The 13,950-nt window shown below is 38.0% G+C and overlaps 1 long non-coding RNA gene across 5 annotated transcripts in view; it reads right to left on the reverse strand.

The window, feature by feature from the left end:
• Window positions 1-217: 217 nt before the first annotated feature.
• The window catches only part of LOC112653026 (uncharacterized), an 87,048-nt gene continuing 73,315 nt past the window's right edge, over window positions 218-13,950 (reverse strand). For 2 of the 5 annotated variants that reach the window (XR_003131876.3, XR_004818450.2), the window contains 3 exons: window positions 8,070-8,200; window positions 6,283-6,365; window positions 2,294-4,023 (listed from right to left, as the gene is read on the reverse strand). This is a non-coding gene — a long non-coding RNA (uncharacterized LOC112653026). The other 3 variants (XR_004818451.2, XR_004818455.2, XR_004818458.2) reach the window with 3 other exon arrangements.

Below are 13,950 nucleotides of genomic sequence, written 5' to 3' on the forward strand. Positions count from 1 at the left end.
ATTTTTAAAAAAAGATGTAACATTTGAAAGAAAAAAAATTGTTCCTGGACAGACTTATATTATCTTCATTAATTTGCTGGCCTGGTGTACGCTTACCAAAGGAAACATTCTAAAGTACTCTTTAAACCGTTTTCTTTCTTTCTTTTCTTTTTTTTTTAAATGAGTAGCATTTTAACATGAAGAAAAACATATAAAAAATATTTTTAAACATACCTCATTGTAGCAAACTGAGTACTCCCTTTATACTTTTTTCAGAAGATTCTTTTATTTAACTGCTCTTAATTACATCCAGTTGCGTTGGCCCTATCAAGTTGCTTTTAATAGCACTTCTAGTAAACAGAGCTGCAGAGAAAAAATCTTGGTCGGTGCAGGTCACTAGGATGGGGGGTGTAGGTCATAGGTATGCGCCACCGTTTGTGTTCATGGGCCATAGACATTCATGGAGGTCAGTGATCAGGGGTCGTGGGGGTAGAGAGAAAGGGAAAACAGGAAACACATCTCAACTCTATTAGATCAGTGATTCTCAACTGGGGGCAACAGCCCATCCCCTGGAGATATTCGGCTATGTCTGAAGATATTTTCTGTTGTCGCAACTTGGGGAGAAGTGGGGGACAGTGGATGGGGATTGGCACTGGAATTGTGTGGATAGAAGCTAGAGATACTCCTTTAGTGCACAGACTAGCCTCTCTCCCAACAAAGAATTCGTATCTCACCCCAAATGGGAACAGTGCCAAGCTTTAAAAGCTCCCCGTGAGATAGAAAACGGAAAAGAAGGCATCTGCCTCCATTTCGTAACCCCCAAAAAACTAACAATTATTTGAGTTTATAACCACTTTCTTTTTATAACCACTTTTTATATTCTTTTGAGTTCTACTAGAGGACAGCTACTAATGCTCCACTATTACTAACCCATTGTTAGGGAACAAGCTTGTAGAAGATTCCCCTTGGGCTGGACCTCATATTCTCTTGGCCCATCTTTTGCCAAGACTCTGCTACGGCAACCAGCTGCTAGCTGCCAGCAGTGTAATCTGACAGCCTCTTGCTTCAGCTGCAATGGGATCTCTCTCTTTCTGCCCTGGGGCCTCTCTGACACCCACACAGTGGAATGATTACAGGAACCTTCCGGGCACTCAAACATGTGCATCCTGGAAGCTCTAAGGAATTACTATCTCGTGGGTCAACACTTGAATCCAGGAGGATGGAAGATAGTAAATAAAAGTCTTCTTCCTTCTTTCAGATGGATAATTGGAAATCACATGAAACCCAGTTCTTCAGAGGAACCCTGTGGGGATAGGCAATCAAACTCTCAGCTCAGGGGAGACCAGCTTGACAGCTCCTATTAATTGGCTTTCCCGCCATTCTTGTCAAATGCTCTCCAGTCCTCCAACCCTCCTGTTTGCGATTTCTTCCCAAAATAATCTACTGACACACAGCCCTGGCCTCCAGCTTTTCTTTCTCGGGGAAGCTACATTAACAACTTGCTCTTTAAGATTTTTGTCAGCTTTTCCTCTTGAGTAGCAGATGTGAATTATTCTGGTTTCCCCAGAGTCTCTCAGCTCTAATTTCAAGTAATCATTATAATAATAAATATTAACAATAACAAAAGTAGTGATTTGATGGTAGTCTTCCTTACAGAAAAGGGAACTTTTTTTTTTTTTTTTTTCTGTTCAGAGAGACTTTTAGGAACACCCTATAGAAAGCCAGGATTTGATCCCAGTCTGCCTGAGCACCACACACAATGGGCAAAAGTTTTCCTAGAAGTCGTACAATGTCCAGGTACAATGTTTGAGAACAAAACAATTTATTCTCCAAAACCACCTTATTATGGTTTCCTAACCCACTGAGCTTGTCATTGATGCAATACAATGTTTAATAGAGCAAGCTATTTAAGATCATGTTGAAATTGCAAGTCTGACTCACTCACATATTATTAACTATTGATTCTGAGTAGATGGTCTACAATAGCTGTAGGGCACCAAAGTGGGTCTAAGCAAGAAGAGGACAATATAGGGAATCGTGTGCATGTCTCGTGTGTGTGTGTGTGTGTGTGTGTGTGTGTGTGTGTGTGTGTATGAGAGAGAGACAGAAAAAAAAATGAAGGAAGGAGATAGGAAAAGAGAGATGGAGATTTTGAACCTCAGACCCTAAAGCCAAAAACCAAATTACACTTAGTTTTTGTAGCTCATTGTTTTATATTTTCAAAACTGCCACACTCCATTTGTGTGAACACTCGAGAGCTCCCTCCAACTGCTGATTCCAGGCCAGCTTCCCAGGGACCATTTCTGTACAGGAAAGGAAATAGCTTTGCCTTTACAAAATCATGAGATGTTGATGATGCCCTCACTTTATCTCCTTTCATATTCTGATGGTGGATGAGGCTGGTTGTCTGCAAATAATGATGCTGTTGGAGTTTTGTTTGCCTTTTTTTTTCCTTCTGAAATAACCATAGTCTAAGGCTGCCAAGGCACTAGTCTTTGAATCATAAAAGTTGAGTTTAAATTATCTTGACTGCTTACTGTAGGCATAAATCATTATCATAGTGTACATAGTTGTTGTTGTGATAGTCATGGCAGTACTAATTACGTTTAGTGACGGTATATTATGTGTCAGGCATTCTATTAAATGCATTAAATGTTACATGCATTACCTCATTTAAATTCCTTCAGTAACATTATGTGGTAAATATTATTATTATCACTATTTATTAGGTGAAACCAAGGGTAAAGATGTTACTTCATCCAAAGTTGCATAGCCAACATGTGGGAGATGCAGGACCCCAATTGGTCTCCGTGGCCCTAGCCATTTCTTATCCTATTGCCCTACAAAAAAGTGAGCTCCAGTTTTCTTTCCCATGCAATGGAGCTGGTTTTACCTTCCCCATGTAGGTGTGGTTTGGTAGGATTTTTTTTTTTTTTTTTTTTTTTTTTTTGGAGAAGGATGAGAAGAGGAATAATACCAGACACTGGACTGGAAACTCAACCTTGAAATCTGCAAGCTAGTCCAGCATTTTGGAAAATGTTTTTGGAACAGATAAAAATGCCATTGTAAGACATACATGAAGCATAGCAGATTATGCTCAAATTAATACCTTTCCACCACAGCAGAGAAAAATTAACTACCCAGCATGGTTGAAAGTCCCTGTGTGTTCTCTCTCCTATGTTCCCATCTCATCAACTGTGACTGTGCTTCTTGCTTCTTACTTCATTATAGGCTTACTGGTCTTTCTGATTTTTCTGAATATCTCAATCTCAGCCACAGCTTGAGAGCTTTACATTCAGAATTGTTGGACTCTTTCCCAATGAAAGGATTCAGGATATTTTTAGTAAAGTCAGATTGGTTGAAAATATTGAGGTGCACTCTCTGGGGTAACTTGAGCAGAGCCTATGTGTGTGCCCTGGGGGAACCATACATGAGCATGGGGATGCTCCTCACATTGTGGGAGGCAGCCTGGGGTGTGAAGAGAAGGGGAAATGGACCTATGGTTGGCCCTCCCGACATGGCCACATGCCAATGAATGCCTCCCCACATGGCCGCATGCCAATGAACTCCAAGAATTTGAAATTCAAGAAAGGGCCCCTCTAGGTTGTTGGGAAGGATTATTTGTCATGGTGGGAGGGTAGAAAAAATATTATATTAACAGTTTGTTAGCTCAATTTATAATTTTTAGGTATTTAAATAGGGGGCAAATGGACTGCCATTTGTACTGTTGTCCTGGAACACAAAAAATGTTAGCAGAGAGTCTGCTCCTATTTACTTGTTGTAATGCCTCTTCTCAACCTTCACAAAGTGGCTCCTTTTTATTCTTCAGATAGCTGATAACTGTTGTCTTTGGAAAGACCATTTCTGAGTCCCCTGCCTTACATAGCTCTTCCAGTACAAGCCAGCCACTCTCTATTTATCTCCTCTCTATTAGCCATAGCACTCACATGATTTGCTCTTCTTTATGACACCTCCTTGCCAACATGTATGCTCCGTGGAACCAAAAGTGCTGCCTTCACTTCTTCACTGTTGCATTCCTAGTGCCTAGAAACACAAAATAAGTATCCCTTAATAGTTGTTTGATGACAGAATAACAGACTGTATAATGTAATGGATAAATTGACAAATGAAACATATTGATTTCTATGCAGTTTTAATTTAATTAATCAATTAATTAATTTTAGAGAGAGAGTGAGAGAGTGAGTGCGTATGAGCAGGGGAGGTATAGAGGCAGAGGGAGAGAATCTCAAGCAGACTCTCGCTGAGAGTGGAGTCCAACATGGGGTTCAATCTCATGACCCTGAGATCACCACATGAACCAAAGCCAAGAGTTGGGATGCTTAGTGGACTGAGCCACCCAGGCACCCTTATGTGCTTTTATCTTAAATAATAATGATAAATGGTTATGTTGTGTCTATGCTTTTCTACTGTCAGTGCACAATCCTCTCCCATTTCTTTTGGAGCCAGCTAATTATAAACCTAACACAACTAAACAGTTATTGTGAGAAAGAATAAGAGAGAGAGGCAGAAAATCCAGGAACAATTAGTTTGTTGTATGTTAAACAAAATTGGCATCCTGTTTTACCCACTCCTCTTCTAGCCCCTTCTGAATCCATGGCAGAGAAACTGTGGCAAAGAAGTCAAACTTGGCTCCATTAGAAGACATTATGGTCAAGGTGCAGAGTTTCTTACGTTAATAATCTAAAATTCATTTTCTGAGAAAATATGCACATTGTTTAAGGTCTCAAAATAGTTTGGGTATTGTGATCACTCCATCATTATTGAATGTCATTTTTAAATGCCTAAAGTTATTCTTATAATATTTAATATCAATATTCCTATGTATTATATTTAGGTAAATACAGATATTTTGAAAGGAGAGGGATTTGGGATTTGGGATATGTTTGATAATGTTTTTTATCTTCATTGATATAAAAATCTTCCATTTCAAATCTTTGTAAAAGGATACACATGGAGTAAATGACCATATTAATTTATTCTTTAGTCAAAATTAAAATAGTACATAACTGCAAAATCTTCAATTCTTATAAAGCAGAGCTCTGAATACATACTATCTTTTGTGGAAAGGAAATTCACTAAGATTTGGTAAAGATTGCTTCACACTCAGTAAATTAAATCTATTGTCTTAAATACACCAGCTTACACATGCTCCCTCCTTCTCCTCCTACCCATTCCCCTCCCCTTTCTTCTACTTTTGAACTGCTGACCTGAGTTAGTAGCCAAACATAATAATACAGTGTTTGATCCTCTGTAAACCCATAAAATTATAAACCAGCAACCACCAGGATGTTGGCAGAATTTCTGTGGACAGCAACCAGCTTGGTACTTTTTTCTTTTTGAAATGAAGCAGTACATTGTGCTTGTTGATACATTAGTGAGAAAGTTAATGTCTTCCATCATCTCCTGGCCCCTAACTAACTCCTGTAGCCACTTGAGATGGGGAGAGAGAATCATCTATTTAAAATATTAAAGCCTTCTCCCTTTTAACTTTTATTATTTGAAATTGCTTCCTTTCATTCATTTTTAAATTCACTCTGCCTATTTGTATTAAGCACCAAAGGGTTTTTATAGCACTGTGCTAAGTACTACAAAGAATAAACATATAAGTAAAACACATCTTCTATATGCCTTCAAGAATAAAAAAATGTCTAATAAAAGCTGATAGAAATTTTAAATTATAATGGGGATTAGGAACTCTCTTCTCACTACAACAGAAATATTTGATTCATTGTATAGGTGAATCATAAGAAAAGAAAGGAAAATCCCCAAGTTCCAGAAATAAAGAGAAAACTTAAGCTAGAGACATAAGCATATAAGTAGATGACCTAGGAAGCTCAAGAACCACCAGAAGAGCTAGACCATAGCAACTAGGGACTGACATTTTCATTTATATACAGGAACAAGAGAGGCTGCATTGAGCTTGGGTTAGATTGAGATTCAAAACTAAAATCCTTACGTCAGGTGGAGACTGGTCTAGTGTTGATTCTTCTATAAAAGGTGTGCTAGGTAAGTCCATTCACTGGCCTGTGTATATGGCAATAAGAATGTACATCTCTTCCTGTGTTCCTCTTAATGGCAGGAGACAATAGTCTTCTGTCGGAATTCAAATACCTCAGGCTAATATTACATATTGACATGGAGTAAAATGTATGTTACCTACATGGTGCTTATCTCCCCAAGATGAGAAATCAATGTAAAAGCAGGTCACTGGCCCTTGAAACTCTGGAAACAAATTGTAGAGCAAACTAAAAGCAGACAGTTTCATTGAGAAAGAAAACCAACCTCTGTTGAAGATGTCCCCACAATCATGAATAGTACACTGCACAATTTATCTGGTGGGGTCAGCAGACAAGATTATTGAAGACCTGAAATGACAGAATAGTGTAAAAAGACAATAACATACATACATGTCAAATAATTAAGGATAGAAAATGAAGAATGGAAATGTGAGAAAAAATAGGCAGAATTAGGAAGGGAGAGGAAGTGCACAACTAAGGTATGTAATCAAAAAAGAAAAATCTCATTGGATAAAATTGAACTGTGGTTGAGAGGAGAAAAATCTCATTGGATAAAATTGAACTGTGGTTGAGAGGAGAATTAGTCATCTGGATTTATCCTAAATGCAGCACAAAAAGAAAGAGAAATCAGAATATAATACATCAGAATAAAAGGCAAGAGAGAAAATAGGGATAGAATAAGAAAGTATAAAAATGTCTAGTAGGAGTTACAAAAGAAGAAAATAGAATAGAAAATAAAAGACATATTTAAAATGAGTAGCTTGAAACATTTCCAAAATTTCTGAGAGATTGAATCCTTCCATTTTAAAAGCATAGTCGGGCATGTGGTTCTCAAAAGATACTCAGGGAGCCCTGAGTCCAGTAGTGGAATGGACTACTATTCCTGCTGATGGCAATTACAAATTGAGCAAAATATAGAAGCAACTTTTTTTTAAAGATTTTATTTATTTATTCATGAGAGACAGAGAGAGAGAGAGAGAGAGGCAGAGACACAGGCAGAGGGAGAAGCAGGCTCCATGCGGAGCCCGACATGGGACTCAATCCTGGGACTCCAGGATCATGCCCTGAGCCGAAGGCGGCACTACACCGCTGAGCCATCCCAGCTGCCCCTATAGAAGCAATTTTAAAGGCACTGCAGGGTAATGGAAAAGAGCAGACAGGCAGAGGGACTGGATCTTTGAAAGAAGGAAACTTCATGGGGTGAGACCCCCATTGACAGAGCACCTTTCCCCAAGGGCATCCTTCTCATTGTATGAGTCCAAGAAAACTAGGACTCATTACACTGTATGCAAGAATTAATTTGAGGTAAAGTACAGACATAAATATAAAAACTACAACTAACACAGCTCTAGAAAGAGGCATAGGAGATTATCTTCTCTACCTTAGGATCACAACACAAGATGCAAAAACATTCATCATGAAAGAAGAAATCGTTGATTTCTTCCAAAAGTAAAAATGTTCTCTTCAGACAACACCAGAAAAAAAAATGAAAAGGCAAGCCACAGTACAAGGGAAAACATTTATGATTCATTTATCTGAAAGAAAGCACTGTGTAAAAAATGCAGAATAGATAAAGAACTATTTGCATGCACACAGATTTTCTATTCTATTTTATATTAGTGTTGGTGGTCTGTGTCCTTCAAGGAATTTATCCATTTCATCTAAGTTGTCAGATTTATTGGCATTAAGCTGTTCATGATATTCCATGATTATTCCTTATGATTTCCCTTTGCACAATATTTTCAAGTGCACATGAAGCTTTTACCAGATAAACTGTATATTGGACCCACATGAACCAAAAAATTATATGCAGGATCAGAAAAATTAGTTTTAATAACTTTCAAAGGTTTGAAATCATACGTTGCATGTTCTGTGACCACAATTAAACCAAATTGAAAGGCATAATGATAAAATATGTAGAAATTGAGACAAATCAAAATAAAAATGTTTTTAATTAATCAATAATCTTCTAAGTAGCCCATAGATCCAATAAAAAAATAAGAAAGGAAATCAGAAACTATCTTCAACTGATCATTAAAAAAACCATAATACCTCAAAAATAAACAGATGCAGCTAAAGAACTTCTTTATGCATGTCGTTAAGTGCTTCAAATCAACACATTAAAACTAATGTGTAAGCATTAAAATGTTTTAAATCAATCATGTATCTTCCAGCTTAAGAATCTAGAAAAATAAGAAGCAATACAACATTAGGTAAGCAGAAGAAAGGACATAATTAATATAAGAAGAAAGATCAATGAAATAGAAAAAAAAGAAAAAATGAAAGTAGACAAATCCAAATGTTGGTTCTTTGAAAAAGTAATAAAATTAATAAACCTCTACTAACCATACAACTATTAAAAAATTGTGCTCCTAACCAGAATATTTCCATAAAGAAATCTCCAGGTTCAAATCATTTTATTTATCAATTCTCTGAATAGAGAATTATTCTATGTTCATACATGAGAAGATTCAAAATTATTAAAATATCAATTTTCCACTCAGTTGATTCACAGATTTCAAGGCTATCCGAATATTAACCTCCGTGGATTTATCTGAGGAATTGAAAAACTAATTCTAAAATTCATATGGGGGGATCCCTGGGTGGTGCAGCGGTTTAGCGCCTGCCTTTGGCCCAGGGCGCGATGCTGGAGACCCGGGATCGAATCCCACGTCGGGCTCCCGGTGCATGGAGCCTGCTTCTCCCTCTGCCTGTGTCTCTGCCTCTCTCTCTCTCTCTCGCTGTGACTATCATAAATTAAAAAAAAAAAAGAAAGAAAGAAAAAAAATTCATATGGGCATGAAAAAAACTTAGAATAATAAACAAACAATAAAAGGAGGAAAGAAGAGAAAAAAGTAAGTTCAAATATTTAAATTATCTGATTTTATGTCTTCTATAGAGCTACAATAACTCAGATAATGTGTTATTGGCATAAGGACAAATAGATGAACAGAACAGAGAGTCCAGAAATAGATCCATATATATAGTTGATTGATTTTCTGCAAAAAAAGCCCCAGTAATTCTTTGGAGGAAAAAATGTTCTTTCCCATTGATTATGCTGGAACAACCAGCTATCTATGTAAAAACAGGAAGATAGAGAATCCCAAGCCTTCCATCATATCAGATGCAAAAATAGCTCAAAATAGATCACAAATAGTTATATCCTTCACACACACTATCTTTTGTCACATTCGGAGGCTAACCTACTACTCTTCAGCTCTATCTCATGAAACTTCGTGTAAAACTATTCAATTGCCCACCAAATACACTATGCATTTCTTGCCCTGACATGCTGTTCTCTCTATTTAAAAACCTTTCCTTCCCTTCACTATCTTCCAACTTCCTTAGGCAGACCAAGATGACTTTCTGTATTCTCATAATATTTTTGTAAATATTTTAAACTGTGGTACTCATCACACTAGATCTCAATCACTGCTTCGCTGCCTCTTTTCTGATAGAATTTGGGCTCACCACAGGCAAAATCTCAATCTTACTTACACTGACAATCCTGAGTACAGTGCAGGGGACGTAATCCGTACCCAAGACATGTTGCATAAATTAATTATGGAAGAATGAATTAGGAAACAGAAATCCCTTTATTGTCTTTCTAGAGGCATCTCATCTTCATAGTCAAAAATATTTCTTTGCCATTAACTTTGAAGATCAAACTCACTGAGATGCTTTCATGGATAAAGGGCTTTAGAAGTTTAGTTGTCATGGAAAGGAGAAGGTAATTAACATTTATTTTTACCTTCTATGGACAAGCCATTGTACTGGATGACTGATGTACATTAATCTCATTGAATCCTCATAGCCACCGTTTCAAATATTAGTAGTTTCAAAATTAGAATTAGCTTAGGTTTGGCCTTGAGTAACAGAAGATGAGATAGTGACTTGAATCATCACCACCTCAAGATCCTTCAAACTTGATAGAGTATACCAACATTCATATACTACCATTCTCTACGCCTTGGTCCAAGATAATTGTTCCAGCTCCAGAAGGAAGGAAAAGAGAAGAGAGGAATAGGATCCTCTTTCTGGGGGCCACATTAAATGTGTCCACTAGGACACATGAACTGCAGGGAAATCCTAGAAAGGTAGTGTTTTTCTAGATATGTTTGAGCCTGGAGAAAACAACTGGCATACGTACACAGGTTTTTGTTTCTATAGTAGGGAAAAAAAAAACCCATATTTTTGGTGATTAAATTATAGTATCTGTCCTGATAAAGCCAGCATTCAAACACATCTGTCAGACTTCAGAACACATGCTTCAAAGCTGGTGGTCCGTGGTGATCTTCATTACTCTCGTCAATTCCTAGTCATCTCATTTTGTCAAGCCCTTTCTTTTCTTGTCGAGTAGTGGATATTTATTTTAATCTGTATGTTTTAAATCCATCTCACTTAGCACATGAGAATATTTATGAGGTCAGAGATACGGAAAGCCCAAACTGTTTGATGTCTGAAAAACCTTGAGTTAATTTCATAAAACATTTTACATCTTTAAACCATGAGATCTCTCTTTGCTGAATTTTTAAAAATCACAACATTAAAGAATTCGACAGTTTAAAGGCCCTCAAGTGGTCTCCCTTAGGATGAGAGAAACTGGTAATTGGCTAAGAAATCCACACGAAACCTAAGTAATTGGGATTTTCTTGTGAAGCTTTCATCTTTTTGTGCATTCTTTACAGCAGGTAAAATAGCGAGATGCTCATAGTTCTCATCTGTGTTGCTCTAAATCACTATTTAGAAAAAATAAGATCAAAAAAGCAAAATCTGGTCAAAATTCTCCCAAACCAGGAAATCCATTCATGGGTGAAACCATGAATCCTGCAAAAGTATGTTTTCTCCTAGATTTAGAGGTCCTTGAAATTCTCGCAGGAAAGGTGTTAGACAAGTTTATCAATATCAACACAAAGAAATAGTGGTTCCACATGTGAAGACACCCATTGAGATGGTTTAGATTGAGAACAAAATGGAGCTTGTGGCCAACAGTCTTGTTTAGGATGAGCTGCCTGGGAGGGATGAGAGAATAGATAACCAGCTTCAGGCTGTATCCCTCTGTCCGTTGGCTTATTTACTTCTTTGAAGGATGACCTACATAGAAAGTATCTTAAGATATATCTAGTAGAGTATAAAATAAAACAAAAAGTGCTCATGAAGTCAGTCAACACACAGACTTTAACTTTATCTGTGGCTAAGATTAGGATTTTGACCAATTCTACAGGCTATTCACTAGGAGTGGCAATTTTTAATTGAGCAATTGAGCGTTGTCATCAGAATAATGTACTTCCAATATGGCTATGTTCTAATCCCTAGAATTTGGTAAATATGTTACATTAATGACAAAACAAAACTAAGATAGCAAATGGAATTAAGATTGCTCTTCAGTTCATTATCTAAGATTATCCAGGTGTGCTTATTAGGATCAGGGTGTCCTTAAATATGGAAGAGGAAGGCAGAAGGGTCAGCATCAGAGTGACATGACGTGAGAAAGACTTGACCAGCCATTGTTGGCTTTGAAAATGGAAGGAGGCCACAAGTCTAGGAGTGCAGATGGCCTCTAGGAACTGAAAAGGCAAGAAACAGATGATCCCTTATAGCCTCCAGAAAAGAACGTAGCCCTGCCAACAACTGGATTTTAGCCCAGTGACTAAAATCCATTTCAGACTTCTGACCTCCAGAATTGTGAGATAATAAATTTGTGTTGTTTCAAGCAACTGAGTTTGTGGAATTTGTTACAGCAGCAAGAGGAAATTAATAAATCCTCTTGGTGTTTTTATCAATCCCTGGACACATTCTCATCTAGGATGGAAAGATTCCTTCTTGTTACTGTAGGTCCTTTCTCAAAGTTCTAGAAAACTCCTAACTCCAGTGTATTCCGTATCTGCCCCATATTCAGAGCCCATTCCTAAGGGACAGGATGTTCTCACCCAGTGTCCCTAGGTGGCACCTCTCACTTCTCCATGTTATGTTCAAGTAAACAAATTGTTACCTAAAATTTTACAGCTAAGTGCAAATCCCAATTAGTTTCCAGAATCTGAGCTTGCAGACGACACAAGTTTTTTTCAAATGATGAATCAGAACAATACTGGAAGTGACTGAGGCCACTGACTTGATACTGTTTTGATCCAATCTGTTGATGCTTTCGACGTCAACTTTAATTACTAGTTGAAATTCAGCGGGATCTGGAAGTTTGCAGCAACTGGTAAATAAACCAGCTGAAGGCGAATATTTTTGACTCTACTGACACCAAATCAAAGTTGCTGAGTGGAAGATAAATTCTATACATTTAAGCTGATGAATCCCTGGTGCTTCCAAGAGTTAGATACATGGCAGACACAATAAATATTTGCTGAATTAAATAAGGAAGTATGACCCTTTGTCTTCGGAGATCTGGAGATTCAGTGACCATCATGAAGTTGAAGAGATAAAGCAACTGGAGGTACGTAAGGCAGGAGACACAAAAAATAGGATCAAGAACCAGAGTCCAGGGAACCCTGGGTGGCACAGCGGTTTGGCGCCTGCCTTTGGCCCAGGGCGCAATCCTGGAGACCTAGGATCGAATCCCACGTCGGGCTCCCAGTGCATGGAGCCTGCTTCTCCCTCTGCCTGTGTCTCTGCTTCTCTCTCTCTCTCTCTCTGTGTGACTATCATAAATAAATAAAAATTTTAAAAAATTAAAAAAAAAAAAGAACCAGAGTCCAAATACACAGAAAAATCCGCCCCCCACCCCTGCCAAAAGGATACTTTGCTTCAGACTGACACATTTAGGAAGAAGCAAGCTCAGTGCTCTTCTGCAGTTCCTGGTATTAATGTCTCTTTGGGGGACATGTTAGCAGACCCGATGTGACTGGATTTCTACTCCAGTTTGGAAAAGAGATACTGTGGAATTGGTCTGTAGTAGAATTATGTATATATAATTTTATTTGTAAGTTTACATACAATAAAATTCATGCTCTGTGGCACGGTTCTACAGGATCTGATGCACAATAGTTTCAGCCCTCCCCCCAAATTCCCTCATACTGCCCCTTTGGAGTCACTTCCTCCCTACTCACAACCCCAGGCAACCACTGATCTGTTCTTCTTCCTTATAATTTCGTCTTTTGCAGAATGGCGTATCAATCGAATCACACAGTGTACATGTAGGCTTTTGGATCTGGCTTCCTTCACATAGGAAACCGGATTTGCAATTCACCCCTGTTGTTGAGCAAATCAACTTAAGTGCCCGAAGGTACCGCAGTTTGCTTATCCAGTCACTAAATGAGAAACCTCTAGATTCCATCCAGGTTTTGGCGATTATGAATATAGCTGCTATCACCATTCATGTCGAGGCTTTTATGGAAACCTAAATTTTCATTTTTCTTGGGTAAATAAGGAGCAAAATGGCTGGGTCATACAGTAAGTGTGTGTTTAACTTTATAAGAAACTGCCAAACTATTTCCCAAGGTGACGTATCATTTTGCTTTCCCACCAACAATATAGGAGGGTTGCCACCATCCCACAGTCTCACCATGCCTCAACATTATCAGTTTTTGTTTGTGTGTTTGCTTCTTTGTTTGTAGGAGCCATCGTAATAAGTGGAGCAATAAGGGCATTTCTTTAGATAATTCCAAATAAAAATAAGTTAGCTGATTCTCAGGTAGCTTGCAACATCACCCAGGCTTGGATTCTGAGAGAAAGCATATCTCAAAAGACATGTCTCAAAGGATTAGATGTAACTCCCTATTTAGGGTTGCAGTTTTGCCTTGAACTATACTCCAGGACACAGGCCTTTAGAAATACTTCCTCATTTTAGTGACAAGTCCAAAGAGCCCTTGAGTGATGATCAAAATCAAGGATTTGATTCTTGAATGGTCACCTATCATCTCTTTGCCCTTTGACATAGCCCTGAACCTAGCCTCCCATTTGCAAATACATCCTTTCTGTTATCAGG

This window comes from Canis lupus, chromosome 9, assembly GCF_003254725.2.
Source record: "Canis lupus dingo isolate Sandy chromosome 9, ASM325472v2, whole genome shotgun sequence".
Classification (NCBI taxonomy): domain Eukaryota; kingdom Metazoa; phylum Chordata; class Mammalia; order Carnivora; family Canidae; genus Canis; species Canis lupus.